The following is a 20,222-nucleotide window of genomic DNA, read 5'->3' on the forward strand; positions in this document are numbered from 1 at the left end:
AGAATAGTCATGGTATTTATTTACCCAGTGACTGTAAGGAGCATACAAATTTCAAACCTTGTAGCATATTCAGGAATAGATAAAGAAGTTTACTCGACTCTGAATTTTTGTAAAACAATTCGAAATTCAAATCTAAATTCTTTAATAGACTGCAAAGTTTTTACGAGTTATAAAAGTTCTGCGAATGATAAGGTATTTCCTCCCTCCTTTCTGTATGCTTTCGTGCTATAATTGAAAGCATATTTGACGCGTATTCGAGAGGACCAGGGTCCAACCCGGCTAAGGGATTGCTCGTTTGTTTTTCACGTTTCTAACATCAAAAATCCTAATGACTCTACACAATAACCGAATATCATAAAAACGTAGCTTTTGTTCATAATATTGATTATACATTAATTTTCATGTTTCAGGTATTAATTCTAATTTTACCTTGATTCAGAACTTACTGTTCTAACTAAATATAAGATCAAAATAATCCCACAAAATATACTTAAATTAAGGTAAAGGATTTTCTTTCAGCAAGCTTCTAAAAGTATTTTCTTTAAAAAAATGTAAGCTTTATGCATAAATAATGCGTGTTTTAGCAAAATGAGAACTTTTGAAAACAAAACTGAATTTTCTTTTCCCAGAGGGATGAAAAAATCCAATCTGGTTTTAGGATTCTATCTGAATTTCTGAAAAGTGCATAAACCGACATCTTTGCTGTTACTGGAAAAAACATCGTAGACGAAAACGTCACAAATAAAACAATGCGAAGGGAAAACATCATCGTAAAAAAGTGACCACAGTGTAACCCTCAAGTACGAAGAAAAGGAAATCTGATGCTGCCTGCCAGTAGTATGCGGGATACCCATCACTGGAGGGAATCGTGCCCGCAAACTCTTGGAATCCTCCTCTTCCTCTAAATCACAGGTTCTATCGGTTTAGTGATTTACACCAAGCCACTCCGAGTGCCCTAGGAGCTCCCCTTGGAGCAACTGAAACCGCCAGGATCAACGTTTTTGTGCATTTGGTGCAAGATAACAGATCTCTACCAGCGCACTAAACAACTTCCAGGGGGGGGGGGGAATAACATAACATAACAGTAAAATATAAAGCGATTAGTGAAAAGTAAAACTTCTGTTTCGAAACATCGCTGTACAAAATTTCGTAGTGAAAAATAAAACAGCTGCAAAATTACGCAAAGACACGTTTCCAGATTTTACATATTAAACAAATGTCCTTGCTATTTTCCATATGTAATGATTTCTAAAAATGAAACGAATTAAGGAATATTGATACAAGTAAAACACAAACATTTTCTAACTTCAGATTTTTAAATATTGCATAATTTGCAATTTGAAATTATTCACTTTTTATTTACGTGTTAATTTTTTTCTGCATGCTCGCTTGTCGTGATATTATATAAACAAATACAGCTTTACAAAATTGCGGTATAATCTTTTTTCTGAACGTTACATTTCTGTTATTAAAGTTTCTAAGTTAGAATTTAATTTTCAGCTTCCAATATAACTTTAAAGTTCTCATAAATTTCTATGAGGCTAATTAAAATTCCCATAAATTTAACGATACACAATAATATCATTGCTGTTCTTAAGAGAAAACTCTAACAAATAAAAGCAACAATAAACATTTCGGCCACATTATCTTTTCAATACTAAACAATAAATTAACTGTCGTTCACATTTAGAATTAGTTCATTAACTTATAATTCAAGAGTTGCACATTCGACGGGCTTAATCTATGGCAGACTTGGAAGACTATATCAGGGTAAAGCTGCTTTGTACTATAAGTTATAACACATGGCGACACAGAGGACTCTATTTATGGATGATCCCTTCATAGAGCCTCTTATTAAAGTAAAGCAGGTGTTAGTCAAGATCTTCTATTTCTCAAAATCATGTTTGTGCTTGGAGTTAGATTTTTAGAGAAAACAATTATTCAATTCTAAATAAATTAATTATAATTTATTTAATTCTAACAAGCATTCTAAAAATCGATAGAAAAGTCGGATTAATATTTTCTGTCTGAGATTTCATTTTGAGCTGATTATTTTTTCTAGTGAGTATTAAATTAGTGTCTTATTTGAAAATGAATAATTATGAAATCATAATTTCGTAAGACTTCTTATAAAGGAAGATAAGTCTCGAAGGAAAAAAATTACATATACAGAGGGCGTTTATACATTTTTCGAACGAATTTGGGGAGTTTTATTAAATATTTAAAATGTAAAGAGTATTTTTTAAATATTCGATCTAATAGCCTTATGTCTGGATTATAAGTCTGCATCGGGATTTCTATAATAAAAAATTTTATGGTAAAATTTCTAGGAGTATTAATTTTCATTTCTTATCCACTGCTTCCCAGAGTTTATGAATCGTTTTAAATTTGAGCTTAGAAACAACTTCCCTCAAGAATATTTACGTTATCTAAAGCCTTTTTGCTATTAGAAGTATACGTCCACAACGTACGGCTGCAAAAGTAAAGGTCACATAAGGACTTTTACGGACATACGGACGTTGTGTATGCAATCATACGTATATGTAGTAAATCACATTCTCTTTTCCACTCAAATAAAAGTTAAACTGTTGGTTTACTTACTCTTCGTTTGCATTATCACATTAATCAGAAAGCCATCATTCTAGCAGCACTTTCCTTTTTATCTAGACATCCATGTCTTAAATTCTAGTTTTGAAAGGCAAAAGTAATAAAATAAACAAAAAATAAATAAAGTTATATGTTGGTGCGGTATCACGAAATCTTACGGTATTTATTACTTACAACATAGGGCTCATTTAATAGCGTAGTTTCAATTCGGTTGTTCTGAAGTTTATTTTCGCAGCCGACAGATAATATTCCCCAGCAAGCGATTTCAGTTGAGTAAACAAGCCTATGGATAGTCATCGTATTCATGTCGAACAAACGGTTTTTGGGCAATATGATTTTATTTTTTAAATTGAGTAATCGGTTTGCTATCTGAATTTCCTCAATTTCTATCGTTAGTTACTGAGCAATATAACATAACTAAACTCTTGTTAATGTTATACCCTTTTATGACAAATTTTCCTTAAGAAAGAACAAATTTGTTTTTTAAATTTCCTATAAAAAATGTCCGATGAGGGAGACGAAAATTTGGACAGGTTTTTCCATAGAAAGATGTGCTCATCGCTGTTTTCAGCAGCCTCTAAAATTACAACTCAGTGATGTAAGATGAAGTATCGTAGAAATTTTGTTCACTAGGAACTATACTATAAGCCGGTGGAAAAGTTTATTTACGGAAAGACTGGAACATAAATGACTGGAACATACACAGGGAGTTACAAGCCATTGAAAATTGGTAAGTGCATTCAACTCTGTGCCGATACTACTCGAAACGATATAGTAATAGTGGATTAAACTTTAGATTACCTTATAAAACTGTAGAATAATAAAGAGGAAAAATACTCGTTCTCGGAAAAAAAAAAAGATACTATTCACAATAATCAAAAGTTATCCATGTAACATGAAGTAAACTCTTTCTGCTTTGTATGATATTAAATGAAAGTAAGTGAATTTTCACTGCTGTGTTCCGTTTTAAATAATCCTAAAATCAATAATAAATGCATGCTAGGATGCTAAACGTTTTTATACAAAGTGCTTTATCGTAATAATTTATCCTTTACGTTGTAGATGCATATTTCACTATTGTAAAAGTTACTGAGGAATAAGCTGAAGTTTTAACTGTTAAAGCTTCAGGATACTTGATCTTATTGCTTATTTTAATTTCCAATCATTTTATTCATTCTCCCGTCGAATCTATTACTTCGGATGTAAAGCATGTAATGTAACACGTCAAAGTATTAAAAGGACCTTTATAAGGTTTTTACTATTTTTATAACAATTAACCCTTTATTCTTCTGTTCTATATTTTATTTATTAGACCATTTGAGAAATATGTAAATGAGAAGCTACTCATATGAACTCTTAAGAAGATGTAAATGTACAGGTCTGACTGACTAAAATGTAATCAACTATGGCCGTATGAACTGCATGAAAATTCTCTGTGGCTTAATTAGCAACGGCCTTTAACTGCTAGGCCAGAGGACTCGATAACCTACAAGATGCGTGAATTAAAATTAATTAATTTTATTAGACTAAAATTTATTTTCAGTCAACTAAAAGTTTTCGTTCAAATTCAATTTCTCTGCGTTACTACAAATAGCTAGCCGAAGATGCTGCTGCTTTCACAGCTTGTGAATAGCAGCTTTATCAGCTACTTTTTAATTGTCTAGATCATAAATTGTGACCATAATAAAGTTACAATTTTTCTTTTATTGCTAGATTTTCATTTTTATTTGAAATTTGGTTTAGATTTTAATTAAAGCTGTTTGAACGATGGTTTGATATATGTATAGATAAAGATTCAAGATTAGAGTAAATTAGTTAAATATTAAAGACTTGGATTGCACTGAACGTATTACTGTAAATAATAATTATATAGAAATAAATGTAACACAGTTTAAGCTTCCTATACAACTTTCATGAAAGGTTTTCTGAACTTAAATTATCGTCTTTTCAAGAACAGGAAAAAAAAAGGCGGGGCCAGATCATGTGATACTTACGTCTTCTCGCTTATAATACATGACAGCTCTTCCGTTAGTTAGTAGTGTCAGGAAAAACTCTAGACGGTCGTACAACTTAGACAGGTGTGCAAATAAGTGATTACTTATTTTGCAAACGTAACCCCGGTTAATGGTATTCAACATAGAGAATTAGAAATAATAATACATATTTCATAAATACAAGAGATCATATGTTATCATATCAACACGCACTTACGCATACACATAAAAAATAAAACAATAAAAAAAAATAAATAAAAAGAGGGAGAGTGGTAGGAGAAGAAAAAAAGGGAGGAAATCCTCTGTAGCTGTCGTTCTTTTCGGCTAATCGACAAATTTCAAATTTTAGTTTTAATATCTCGAAAACATGGCATATATTTGATTTACACATAGCCTTAGTCTAACATGCAACTTTGACAAGTTATGCAGATTTTATATTACATACTTCGATTCTTTGTTTCAAATTATGACAAAGTATTTAGTTTTTCTAAGTTTACATTAAATTTTTCTCACAGTTTTTTTTCCCAAAACAGCACTTAAAATTTTGATTACGTGATGTTTATTGAATTTGGTTTATATTTGATAATATCGACATTTTCATGAAATTTTCTATTTATTGTTTTTCCATAATCTGTAATTTCAGCTTAATCCAAAAATTTAGCCATTTCATTTGAGTCATTTAAAAACACTTTAATTTTTAATTATTTTTATAAATTTTTCAAGAGAGCCGCCCAGTCGGTGTAGTGATTAGGGAAGCTGACTGTGATGCCGAAGGGCCTGGGTTCGAATCCCGGAGAAGGCATGGCTGTAACTGCCCGTCCCTTCATAGGAAAGGCGATGGCGGCTCACACCTATTAGGTGCCTCCATAATAAAGAGACCACCACATTCGGCCTTGTATAGATTAATGGACTGGGTTACATTTGTAATTGTTCATAATTTGCCATTGGAAAACAAAATTCAACAGATGCATTCCCAAAGCAAAGCAGACGGCTTTCCGCAAAGGCTGCAAGACGAATAGCCTCATTGCCGAACTTTCCTACATAATTTCTGCACACGTCTGGCAGGTGTTTGAAAGAGTTATTAATCGTGCAGAAAGGTTGACACTGTTGTTTAGCAACGCTTAAACTTGATCCCCGAGATGTGAATTACAAGGACTTCGTACACTTCTCCCGTGAACTGATTATGAAGTGTGCTATCTCCTTTGGGGTTGCCGACAACTATGTCAATATTAAATTTTACCAGCTTTCTAATTCATCATAGTAGTTAACGGTTGGTTTTTTAGATTACGGCAAAGCACTCGAGGGCTACCTGCCTTAAGGGAAGGATGCCTTCGTGGAGGACGTTTTAATCATAGTAGTTAATAAAGAAGTGTAGTTTATACTTTCGTCTCGTGCTTCAGAAATCCATTATACCCCACATATATATTAAAAATATCATTTTGAACTAGAATGGAAGATATATCGCTATCCCGTTATTTTTTTGTGTTAATTATTCTTATGTACTGTACGTGAATCAAACCACACTATAACGTATTTATTTATTTAAATTTTATTCTTTTTCGCTTACGGAAACATTCTGAGCTGTTGCATGAGTTTTCATATTTTTCTCCGAAATTATGCTTTTCATTAGCAAATAGTTAAATAATTTTGATAGAGTATATATATAAAGGCAGGAATGTTAAGCAACTAAACTTATCATCTTAGGACCCATTGTACTTGTACATTGGAAGAGAGATGACCGTTGGAAAAATCACTATTTTATTTCTAGGAGAGTTAGTCCAATATCGCGTAATTTGCATGACATTAAGTCTGTAAAATAAGAAGAAAATCTTATTATATCGAGCCACATTAAAAGAAAGTGCCGTATTTAAGTTAAAAATTAGAAACACCATGAAAGCATGCTTTGGAAATCGAACTCTGTTACACTAATCGAACTCTGTAGAATCCTTTATTCGGTAGCTGCATATTACAAAGAACAATAGCTTTGCTAATTCATCCGAATTGTGTTTAATCCTTTGAGTTAAAAGCTCGCTTTTCATTCTTAGGTACAAATAGACCTTGAACACGCAGAAGTTTTAATACGGTTAGAAAGTTTGCATTAACAAAATTCCTGTTTCCCTTGTGGACAACAAAACAAAAGTACTGACGAACAAAGGAAACGTAGTTGGTTAAAAAAAAGAATGAATAGAAAACAGTTGTAACTCACGAGCTCGAGTAAGAAGCTTTTATGAATGCATATGTTATGTAACTAGTTGGATGTCAATATCGAGCAAGATAAAGCACGTGAAATTTCACGGTTACTACCTATGTGGTAACAAATCTGAATACATCTGGAAGTACCTAATGAGGTTATAGGAAACGTAGGAAATAGTTTTTGGTTTTTCATTTTCAGCAGTTTTGTCTGAGGCAGGATGACATCAGTTGTGACCCAGATATACGAGTTTCACGATGCCCGATTTCTTTGTTTGCTCGGGTTTTGTTTCTGTGGATTGAATACTCAACACCAAGGTCCCTTTTTGAAACAAAGCATGAAAGCGAAGCATGAAAAGGTAAAAAAAAAAATTAGTTATTCGCATATCATTCAGTTTGTCACATAGATTTAATACCAGATAAGAAATGTCGGATGCATTTGGTTACCACAATATGCATCCCACTGCTAATGTAGAGCATAAGCGTTTTGAATTGTAAAACGAGACCAGATGCTGACCTTGCGATTAACTAGTATAACTTCTGTGAATTCCCTGTACATTCAAACATGTATCAGCTAATATTTAGAAACTATTCATATTCTGCCAGTTTCGGTCTGTGAGTATATTCCATTTGTGAGTGTGTCATGTAAGTCAAAATATGCAACTTCTATAGTTAAGGGTTCTATAGTTAAGATACAGGTATCCATGCGGCTTCAACTCTAGCTCATCAAACGTAATGACTGACGAGTAATGGCGTGCTGTTTAAAAGTTCTGGACAGGTCGTTTGGTAAGAGTATTTATTTCCAAAACGAATATCCTGAATTCATTCCTTCACTGGGGTCAAAATTTGAACAAATTTGCTTAACAATGTATTCATATCATATAATGAAGGATAGGAAATACTGAAAAAAATCACCTGGAACAGTAAGTTACACAGGCAAATTTTCCCAACTCTGTACAATAAAATGTGGCATGTTGACACGCTCCCATATTAAAAATATTAATAAAGAACTTGAAACTTTTTTATTAGACTCTTATTATTGAAACTTATTAGATTTTTATTAAACTTATTTATTTTTATCAATGTGTAAGAGACCTGAAGAACGTACTGGCTTAAAAACAGTCGAACACCCTCTGTATCAACGAAGACCACGGACAACATGCGGTTGCGCACTGTCTTGTTGAAAATGGCGTCATGCCGGCCTCGAACACGCGGCTCAGCAACAAGCCTTAACATGTCAAGAAGGTAATGGCTGTTATTCACATTACAGGCTATGCGAGCACGAAGTGACCGAGATGTGTACCCAACGACACTTCATATCAGCACGCCATTTGCTAAGCCCGTAAGACGATGGTGAATATAACCTGGCAACTTTGGTTCTCCTTGGTATCTTAACACACGGACATATGTATCATAATTCTGTATGTAAAACGAGAATTTGTCTGAAAAGATGACGTGGTGCCACTGTCGTATCCAATATCACACCACTGTAAGCGCTCCTGTCTCTGCTGCAGCCTTAGGGAATGCCGCAACAACGATTGCTGTCTTGAGGTAAGTGGGACTTTAGATTTTGCACTGTTAGGGCGGACACTTGTCCTGTACACAGGTCGAGTTCTTGACTCAGAATACGGGACGTGACTGTACGATCAAGCAATTCCGAGAGGACAATATAGCTGTTCTCTCGAGCGTTAATGGACTGAGACCGCTGAAACTCTGTATGGCGTTCAGTACGGCCCTTCTGGATCCATCGCTTCTATATTTACCTGATAATCATGGTATCATGGCCAGCATGAGCAACAGTGCCGCAGACTGATAAACCCCGATAAATCACAGTCCTGATGGCCACGATTCTGACGCGATCTAATTCGGATATGAGCTGATAGGAATTTATTTTTCTTACACGAGATTTAATAAACAATCAACGTTTAAATACGATTTCCAAATCAGAAATCCCTTCGATACTTTGGAACTACTAGTTTTAGCACAAAATAAACAGTAATGCGCTATAACACCTTTAATGAATTCACCGTTGAGATACTATGTTTGAATTACCTTAGGAATAGTTCCAAGATTGGAGAATGTAAAGATAAAACCCACCCTTTAGAAGATCGTAAGTTTTAAACATGTTGGATTAACTTCTACGCTTTTCGGATGAGAAAGCCTGTGGAATCTTCCCATTTATACAGAATACAAATGGCATTACTCATACCTGCTTCGCGCACATACGCTGGACTGTTAATCATTTGCATATCGTAACATGTAATATCTTCCGTGTAAATTTCACGTTTGTTGCATGCCGCTTTCATGTTGTAAAGCTTTTAATGGCCAGCAACGTAGATTAAGTGTAAATTGTAAATTAAGTAAGTGAATTAAATGTTTTTTCAGTTGTCTGTCTGCTCGTTGTAACGTAAATTTCTAGAAGCGAACAGAATTCAAGAAGTTTTGCTACATCCCAGATGACCAGCTGATTCCAGATGCTAATATATATATTTTTTCTGTTTCGCTGTTTAATAAGAACTGAATATAGATTATTCACAATTTTTTCTATAATACTGCAGATATTTATGAACGTTCGATTAAATTTGGCCTCTTTTAAAAACTGCAACATATAGTCTCCTTCCTATTATCACCAAAATCATTATAGGCATAAATATAAGCACATAAGAAATCCAAGATACGTAAGGATGCAGCAACGTATATTGAGTATTTTTCTCGAAAAAAAACGAAACGAATATTTAAGAAAAAATTTCATATGCTTTCTGAGAACTTATAAAACTTAGTTTAAAGAAAAAACGTAGCACACATATACGTACCTTTTTTCAATTTATTTCTATAAAATTTTGAATATTTTAACAATCAATGAACCTGTGTTGAAATGTTCTTATTGTGTTTATTACAGTTTATGTTCTGTTTAAAATTTTCTCTAATGTTTTCCGGAATCGCCGTGCTAGTAAAGAATATCTAAAGTTCGAATATTAAGCCAGCAATAGAAATTTTGAGATTTTTTTCAAACAAACAATACGAAAAACCGAAACATCTACAGGAATACAGATCTAAAAGAAGCTTGTAAGTTGAAAGAGGCTTCTATACAGTTCACCAGCTAAATAGTAAATTTATCATAAAAAGGAAGAAACGTGCTAATACAGGTGTAGAGTCCATAAGGTTTATCGATGCAGGTGACGTGAAAAATGTCCAGTGCCTTTGCCGGAATTCGAACACTGAACCTCTCGATTGCTAGTCGTACGTACTATCCAGTTACACCACGAATGTATGAAGCAAAAAGAACGAAAATACCTTATACACTCTCTTTCTTTTAAAAGGTAATCGCGAAATCCTGGTGGTGACAAATTATCGTCCACCATCCTTTTAGTTCAGACACCACTTGTACAATCATTAAGTTTATCGATGCTACAGAAGCAAAAATGTACAGTGCCCTCGCTGGTGTTCAGGCGCCGGAGCTCTCGATTGTTAACCGGACGTGCTGTACAGTTAATAGACAAAAGCATGCAGTAAGGAGGGGTAAAATACCTAAGGAAATGAATATCTCAAAGAAGCCTTCAAACAGAAACTTTGATCAGCCACAAATGATTGGATTTCAAAGAAAATTAATGGATATAATAAAATTTTCAATACATTTTCATCTGTTAATATTCTGAATTAACGTTTGAAATTGTAAAGATAGCTCAAGTAGAACCAGAGCTATCAGCAGCAGTAGGTCTTAGTGAAATTTCTGAGATATTCTGGAAGTTTTCAGAAGCTCTAGGAGTAATTTTTCCTTACATTTCCAGAAGTGCTTACACATCAACTGGTTCAACCTTATAATATATAGGCATAACTGTGTGAGTGAATGCCAATCGGGCAATAAGCTAGTTTTGAGTCTCAGATTGTTGTATTAGACTGCATCTCATTCGGTGATTACTGCTATATGTATGAGTTTGGTGATCAGTGATATTTCTCCCGTGTTGTGAAGAATTCGAATTTATTTTATTTCTGTCTTTCTCCTTAGGATACTTGGAGCTATTAATTTTGCTATGTGATCTGTTAACTATGCATCTGGCGTAGTTATTAAGATCTCTACGAATCCGTTGCATGAATCAGTGTCTTTGAAAAAATCTGTAGTTTCATCATAAATAAAATCCATTGGATGCTCATCTATTTACTGGCTTAAAGTAAGACATTGATTCATCATACGCAGGTGTTATATGTATATCATTAGCAGGCATCCTACGAAAGTAATTTTTTCGGAGGCTACTTTGATTCTAAGACAAATTTAGGATATACTTTTCTATGGATGCTTTCAGGACCGAATGGTTTACTTTATATAAAACGTAATTCAGCTTAAATGAGAATATTAAACCAGTAAAAAACGAACTGCACTCATCAAGAATGTTTAGCAATTTATTTACGAATTCAGAAATAAAATATCATTATCTGTTTAAGGAATCACGGTTTATTTTATTGGAAGCATACTTCACATTATAAATATGGCTGGTCAGTTTATTTTTTACTTCATGATGTTCATTCACGCTTAATTTTACGTCATAAAACTCAGATTGAATAATTTTTCCACTAGTAAGTCGTTCTTTCTCATAACGTTTCACAAGTAATTTTGAATTTTCTGCATGATAACTCATTTAAAAAATAAATGTAATTCAAATTACAGAAGCCCGACTTTCTGCGCACTGCGAGTTTCACCGAAAGCGTTTCTTTTTTTTTATGTAATTGAAAGGGTGTTGTAAAACGTGATGCTGTTATTGCGAATCAATAATAGCCATGCGGGTAGGAGATGAAACATTGCCTAGTGCTTACACAGTTAGATGACGCCATCTGTTCATCCATAAGCTAAGCTGCAGAATGGAGATAAAATGCTCGAATTTCATTTCTGGTTGGGTTAACCTTCAAGCAAAGATTTCAGCCTTCAAGATTTGCAGCGGATTTTATCATTGAGTGATAACTTGTGAAAACAAATTTAGGTACTTCCAATCCTAAACCTGTCTCTGACAGGATTTTCTCATTTGCTAGCTTCTATCAAGTAAACATAAATTTTTTGCAACACCAAAAATAGGGTTTCCAGTTAGTAATTACTAACAATTGAAATGAATCTGTAGTTTTTGCTTTTAAATCGCTTAATTTTTTAATTAATAACAGAATAAGTTTGAAAGACAAATTAAATATCTTAGACTTTGGTGAATGAGGAAATCTGCTAAATGAAAGAATTAAAGATAAAAACATTTTATTTCGATAAGTGGAGTATATTTCTTTTAAACCGCTGAGTTTGTTTACTGAGGTTATTGTTCAAAAGACAACTATATTGAATATACTTCTTTTACATTGCCGAGTTTTCTGATTAAATTTGTAACAATATCTTTGGGAGAGTGGCAACATAAATCTTTACCGGTGACCGATAACCTGTGTTCTTACCACTTTATATTATAGATATAACCACAATGGATTCCACTCTATTTTAAAGTAATTTTTTTAAAAAATGACGCTTAACTAAATAAAGTACATACTTTTTTCATTCTTGAAAATATACTTTGAAACTCGAGATCTAGTTTATACGTCGAACTTAAGGAGATAAAATCCTAAACATTATGAGGTTTTTCTTCCTCCTTACAGCTTGCCTTCGGTAATTGACAAACATGTTCAGCTAGGAAATGGGAGCTCTGGTGTTCCACTTCCGCAAGGTCTTTGCAAATTTCTTCACTTCTCTGGCTTCGAAAAATTCTAAAAATTCAAATAATGGCAACTAAACTAAAATGGGGAATGATAATTCGTCACCACTAGAATTTGGCGACTAGGTACCTTCCGCCTCAGGCTACTTCTAATGGGCAAGACTGTAAGGTTGTTCTCCCTTCTTACTTCTTGGTGTAATTGGAAAGCACGTCCGGCGACCTTCGAGAGTTCCGAAGTTCGAATCATGACGAGGGTACTGCACATTTTCAGGCTCTCTACTCAAAAATAAAATGCCTAATCTCTACGAATGGCGTCCGCACAGAAACGTGGTGAACGATAAATTCGTAACTATCGCGTTTGGGGTTAGTTCCCAGCTTTTCCACGAACCAACACTTTCTCCTTTAAGTAGGAGAAAGTGTAAGGCTTTTTTTCTCTAGTTTTAGGTTCTTTTTAAAGTTACCAAGTACATTCATGGTGTAACTAGAAAGCACGTCCAGCTAGCAGTCGGAAGGTCTGGAGTTTGAATCTCGGCGAAGGAAATGCTGATTTATCGTGTTTCCTAGCTCAATAAACCCAATGACTCTACAAGATTAATTCGCTTTATTTTAACTTTTCTGATGAAAGATACAAATACATTTTAATTTATTTATATCTTTTAAAATTAGTCCCTTAATACATCAGTAGTACTGTAAGGATCTTAAGTTTTACTAACGTTTATTTTATTTTAAATCTTTACTATCACTTCTTATTTTCTACTTCCGGCCAGAATTTTAAGCGTGAAGGAGTTTATGCAAAATTGTCTGGCGAACGCCAAGTATTTAAGTGTGGCCTTTTTGCCAAGCAGAGGAGAGGAAGCCGTGAGTTCGAAGCAGGCCGCTTACCTTAGAAGTTACGCAGTTGCTACTTTGCCTTCCAGGCCAGAGGTTTTAATCCTCTTGATAAATTAAACGTATTGTAGTGTTCACAGTCTCTGTGCTACATACGCTTTCTGTTATTATAAGGCCAATCTTATTCTAAAGTTAAATTAGAGTTTAGTTTTATTTTGATATCTTTTAAGTTAGACCCCGAGTGGAGGGTCATTGTATTCCGAAGTACGGAAGTCATTGTATATAAAGAAAAAAATAAAGGGTTTTGTATACCCTTCGTCTGTATCCTGTCTACTTACTACAATTAGTGAACATAGCTTTAGTAAGCTCTCTGTTCTAGTCAGGTCATTGTATGTTTCCGAAGAAGGTTAGAAGAAACATTGAACCTGATAGTGGCGCCCGACGAAGAATAACCATGGCCGAGTTTCAAGAAGAACCTGTGCTGCCTGCAGAAACAGCTCAGAATCCAGAAATGCCAGCTGCCGCCCTGGAAGGATTTGGGTATATTGTCCAGACCATGCGCGCTTCGATGAAACCAGAAGCAACGTTTAATGGAAACTCACAGGTAACCAGATTTTTGGAAAAATTGGATGACCACTTCATGCTCTACACCGTGCACGAGTTTCAAAAAGTTACCTTAGCTACCAGCGCTTTGAGGGGCCAAGCGCTTAACTGGTTCAAATGTATCGGCAGAAGTCTCTTGGGTCAAGCAGGAAGTCCCACCTATACCTACGAAAATTTCAAGACTGCCCTACTAAAAGCCTTCCCTGTTGTAAGGGATCGTGCGAAATTAGAAACAGAACTTTTCAGTATATATCAACAAAGAATGGAAAACATCTCGAGTTTTATTTTAAGAAAAATTCACGTTTTCAAGCTCTTGTATGGAAACCGTCCGGATCCTGAAATAATTCAAGTGATTTTGCCGAGGTTACTACCCCAAGTGCAAGACTTTATTGAATTGAGAAATCCGACTACACTGGAAAAATTATTTGAGCTAGCAATCCAGTTTGAAAGTAGAAGAACGGCGGACGTCGAAAGAAGACGCCAATATCAACAGCGAAACCAATTTGGTACGCCAAGACTACAGCAAACTCAAGCACATGGCTACGGAGAAAAAGCGAATCAGTGGGCAAGGAAACCCGAGCATTCAAAAACAGCCGGCGAACGTCGACAGTTCAATAGCAACCCAGGAAAAAAGTCTCAAGGCCAGTGGAGAAAGAAGGAAAGCACCGAAAGGAAAAATAATTTAAACTAAAACGGATTTCTGCTGACGAGAGGGTGCGGAAATCCGAAGGCCACGAAAACCCCTCTTCCTACAAGTTAAATACAGTAATGGTGAAAAATTTAACTCTTCCGAAGATTGAAGTCTTGGTAAATAATATCCCGGCCACCGCGCTCCTGGATACCGGCGCGCAGTGTTCCTGTGTGGCAGAAGTCTTTTTTAGAAAGTATTTTCGCAAATACCGCATATATAATGCGGATAATACAACAGTATTAGCGGCGCAAGGAGAACAATGTAAGTGCGTAGGTAAAGTACCTTTGTACATCCGTATCAAGGACGAACAAGTAAAGGTGATGTTTTTTATAGTAAAGAATTTGCAAGCACACTTAATACTAGGAATAGACTTTCTTTCAGACGCACAAGCTACACTGGATTTTAATGAAGCGTCTCTTAAGCTGACGATGAAACCAGTGCGTGTAGAAAAGGTTGAACCGCCAAGGTTAAATCTCGACCACCTGCCTAATGACGAGCAAGATAGAATCCGACAAGTGGTAAGTGAATTTGCTTCCTTATTTAGTGATATTCCAGGATTTACCCAGGTTACTAACCATAGTATTGACACCGGAGATGCATTGCCGGTTCGTCAAAAACCATACCGGTATGATAAGAATAAGGAAAAAATTATAGAATGGCATATTACCGAGATGCTACGTAAAAAGATCGTAACGCCTATCTCAAGTAGTTATGCTAGTCCAGTGGTTTTATGTAAGAAAAATAATGATTATCCTTTGGAGCATCCAAAAAGGTGGAGATTCGCTATTGATTACCGTAAATTAAATTCCATAACGAAATATCCGGTATATCCGTTACCGATTATAGAAGAAATTTTAAGGAACATAAAATCAACCAAATTTATGACAACTTTAGACTTAACGAATGGTTATTTTCAAATAGGGATCAGGCCTGAGGACGTGCCTAAGACTGCTTTTATAACCAAGTCTGGCACTTATGCATTTTTGCGAATGCCGTTTGGCCTTTCAGGCGCCCCAGCAACATTTCAGCGATGCATGGACATTGTGTTAAGACCTGTTCTCGGAAAGTCCACATTTATCTATTTAGACGATATCATTATTACTAGTGATAATCTAGACCAACATGTACAGGATTTAAAACAGGTGTTTTCTTTATTAAATGAGGCCGGTCTAAAAGTTAATGTCGAAAAATGCAAATTTGCAGCCCCTGAATTAAAATATTTAGGTTACAAAATATCGCAAAAAGGGATCGAGACAGATGAATCAAAAATAATCGCTGTACAAAAGTATCCGACTCCAAACACGGCAAAGAAGCTCTCTTCTTTTCTAGGACTTTGTTCATATTATAGGTCCTTTATAAAAGATTTTGCGGCTATCGCTGAGCCATTGTTAAAATTAAAAAGGAAAAAGGCAAGATTCTCGTGGACGGCCGAAGCCAATAGTGCTTTCGAAAAATTAAAACAAGCATTAACGCAAGCCCCTGTGTTGAAATTTCCTGAAAAGGATGAAAATTTAGAAATTTCAGCGGATGCTTCGGATTATGCGGTAGGAGCGGTACTTTCGCAAAATCAGCAGCCAGTAGCATTTTTTAGCCGAACTTTAAATCAAACACAAAGAAACTATTCCGCGACCGAGAGAGAGGCACTTGCAGTTCTGTTAGCAGTGCAAAAGTTCCGAGTCTATTTTGGAAAGGCGCCGATAACAGTATATTCTGATCATGCGGCGGTAACTAGATTGTACTCTGGAAAAAATTTATCCCCAAGGTTAATAAGATGGGCACTCAAGCTGCAAGAATATAATCTGGTAATCAAGCATACCCCCGGAAAGGAAAATATCGTAGCAGATGCCCTGTCACGAATTAAATTAGACGAACAGGGTAATACCGTAAAAGTTGCAATGCTGACAGCGTGTACAATAAATTCCCGAGAAACTGTAATAACCGAACTGGGTAAGGATACTGAGTTTGGAAGTATTTATGAGTATTTGAAGGATCCTGAAAATTTTAGCCACCAAGATATTGTGGCGATAAGAAATAGGGCGGCCCATTACGAACTAATAGATGGTCTATTATTTTATACAAAAACTACGAATTCCAACAACGAATTTCGACCTGTTATCCCAGCTAGTCTTAGATTAAATATCCTGCAAGAGCTCCATGACAGCCCTTTAGCTTCTCATGCTGGTATTCGAAAAACTACTCAACGCGTACGCGAGGCAGTCTACTTTCCTGAACTGCAAAAGTTAACAAGGGCGTATGTCCAGTCCTACCCAACATGTCAAGCCGTTAATTATATTAATTTCCGCCCGGCCGGGTTTCTAAATAGTATTAAATCCGAATTTCCAAATGAAATAATCGGCATCGATTTATTGGGCCCTTTCCCAAAAAGTCAGTTAAACAAAAGTCGCTATCTCCTTGTTATAGTTGATCATTTTAGTAAATGGACCGAAATTGTTCCCTTAAAACGAGCCTCCGCGAAATTAGTTACCGATTCTATTTTAAATAAATATATTTTAAAATACGGGGCGCCCCTAAAAGTTATATCGGATAATGGTCCTCAATTTGTAAGTAATATATTTGAAGACATGTGCCAAAAACTGGGCATACGTCATTTAAAAATGGTCCCGTATCGGCCGCAATCAAATATAGCGGAACGGGTCAACAGAAATATAGTGAAAATTATCCGTAGTTATGTTAAAAATTTTCATAAAAGCTGGGATAACTATGTCAATGAATTTGCTTTCGCCCTTAGGACCGCAAAACATGATACAACGGGCAAAACTCCTGCTGAGTTATTTCTAGGCAGAAAGGTTATGACACCGTTAGATAAACTATTTTATGTGCAACAAAGAGCCCCAGAATTTAAAATGGGTGATATAGAAAAACTAATAAAAGAAGCAAAAAAGAATACGGAAGTAGCACAAAGAAAACAAAAATTGTATTATGACTTGAAACGACGGGGAGTAACTTATAAAGTAGGGGATGAAGTACTAAAAATTAAGCATTCACTTTCTTCAGCACCAGAAGATAAAACTGCCAAATTTTTTCCACGCTTTGAAGGACCATATGTTATAGAAAAAATAACTCACGCTGTTGTAGTGTTAAAGGCAAGAAATGGTGAAACCTGTTCCGCAAACATTGACCAGATAAAACCATTCTATGACCGTAATAAAATGCAAATCTTTTCAGATCTTTTGCAGGATCCGGTACGGCAGACACCGCAGGTACAAGTTCCAGAGGTGGGAAAACGACAAGTACAAGGGCAAGCCAATGAGAGACAGAAGCAAGTGAAAAGAAAATTGCCCCGCGGAAAAATTGAAGGTACAAAGAAAAAGAAGCCGTTCCACCGTCCAAAAAACAGAGTTCACGAACACCCCCAGAATGAAGAAGGGAGAAGGACGACGTATGTGGAAAAGACCGGGAGAAAGGACGGCAACTATAACCCGGCTGTGAAACGGAAGATTGACTCATCCGACAGAACTCTCCGCAGCAAAAGTCGCCGAACTGCGGAAGGGCCATCAGCGGCGGAGGAAAAAGTACAAGAAAAATTTGAACGGCCAACAACGAGGTCCAAGCAGGATCACGACAGAAGTTTCCCGGTTCCACCAAGACCAGCTGCCTTCAAACGGCCAAGACCACAAGCAGAGGACAGAAGGAAGATGTTCAAGGGTGGCCGTAGTGGTGAAAAACGGAAGCTTCCAGAGGAAAGCACTGAAGGGCGAGCCCGTACAAGAAGGAGGATCAACCAAGCTACGGTCTGCAGCACCTTTAAAGACTGGGCCCAGAAAAGGATGTCTGAATATTACAAAGATAAGTAAAATTTTATGTTACTTTACAAACTTAAGTTAATCTTTCATTCTTACTGCAAGTGGCAGATTTCAAGAAGTTTTACCTCATGCGAGGTCTACCTTTATCGCCAAAAGGGCGAGAAATGAGTTGTGACCGATTTTCTTATTATGTTTTTCAATTACTCGCGCGTAAAACTAAAGTTGATGTATAATAGCGTTGTATAAAGACTTAAATATTGTAAAAAGTTATTGTATAAATTTTATTTAAAACATTCTAACAAGAAAGAAGTTTTAGTCTGAAAGACTTTTTGAAATGTAGTATTATTTCAATGTAGAAAGAATTGGCACTTGCTTTGAAAAGAATAGAAGTTAACAATGTACTACTAATGTATGTTTTCAAATGTGTAGAATTAACGGCATCTTGATATGTTCTTGTATACATGTGAACTGTTATTTTGAATGTTTAGAAATACCGTGATATGGTAAAAGTGAAAGTAATGTTAAAAAATTTGTTATTCGTGTGACTGTAAAGATTAAATCATGGTGAATATGTGTTAAAGGTTGAATAATGTAGTTAGGCTCTCTGACGCTACACTTTAGAGTTAGCCACTTTCAGAATAGTACCTCAGGGTCTAGAGTTGAAATTAGGGTGTGTTAAGAGGTCTCGTATGTTGAATTTTAACACGTTAGTGTTTTGATTGTAGGAGGAAGTGTTGAACACATAGACAGAAACACATTCGTGTTTGGTGTTTTTACAACACATGTCAGAGAGCACGGGGAGAGATAATTAAAATAGTCATGAATGAAATAAGAATGTTAAGAAAAGTATATTCTATATGTTATTTGCAATGTCATTCTGTAACATTTCATTAAACTAGTTTTCCTTCCAGATCTCTGGAAGGAACCAGAATTGAATAAAGCTCCTGTTTAGATGCAGTACAGATGAAAAAGAAAAAAGATTGTTGTATATTCCGGGAGCTGCTATTGTAACAAATTTCTTTCTTTTAAAATTTTCTAGTTTCTAGCTAAGTTATGATTGTAAAAGTTTGGCCTCGCGTTAGTTTCTAGAGCTAAAAGTTTTCAACAAGGTCGTTTTAGACCTCAGTTTCAAACTAATTAACTCTGGCGGGAAGTATGTAAGGATCTTAAGTTTTACTAACGTTTATTTTATTTTAAATCTTTACTATCACTTCTTATTTTCTACTTCCGGCCAGAATTTTAAGCGTGAAGGAGTTTATGCAAAATTGTCTGGCGAACGCCAAGTATTTAAGTGTGGCCTTTTTGCCAAGCAGAGGAGAGGAAGCCGTGAGTTCGAAGCAGGCCGCTTACCTTAGAAATTACGCAGTTGCTACTTTGCCTTCCAGGCCAGAGGTTTTAATCCTCTTGATAAATTAAACGTATTGTAGTGTTCACAGTCTCTGTGCTACATACGCTTTCTGTTATTATAAGGCCAATCTTATTCTAAAGTTAAATTAGAGTTTAGTTTTATTTTGATATCTTTTAAGTTAGACCCCGAGTGGAGGGTCATTGTATTCCGAAGTACGGAAGTCATTGTATATAAAGAAAAAAATAAAGGGTTTTGTATACCCTTCGTCTGTATCCTGTCTACTTACTACAATTAGTGAACATAGCTTTAGTAAGCTCTCTGTTCTAGTCAGGTCATTGTATGTTTCCGAAGAAGGTTAGAAGAAACATTGAACCTGATAGTACAACAGTCATGTCGCTTCATGCATCAGTTCAAAACCTATATACTAATCAGATTTAACTGTAGAAGTCTCTTGTCCCCTAATCCGATACTGTACAACCACATAAGGCACAGATTGCTTAAAACTAAAGAATTCCGCGATCG

At 35.5% G+C, this 20,222-nt stretch overlaps 1 protein-coding gene across 2 annotated transcripts in view; it reads right to left on the minus strand.

Moving 5' to 3' along the window:
- LOC118196732 (uncharacterized) overlaps window positions 1-20,222 on the minus strand; it is a 154,578-nt gene that overhangs the window by 81,182 nt on the left and 53,174 nt on the right. The window lies entirely within an intron of this gene.

The sequence above is a fragment of the Stegodyphus dumicola genome, chromosome 7 (assembly GCF_044657685.1).
Source record: "Stegodyphus dumicola isolate Sdum_Otavi_A_Nest chromosome 7, ASM4465768v1".
Classification (NCBI taxonomy): domain Eukaryota; kingdom Metazoa; phylum Arthropoda; class Arachnida; order Araneae; family Eresidae; genus Stegodyphus; species Stegodyphus dumicola.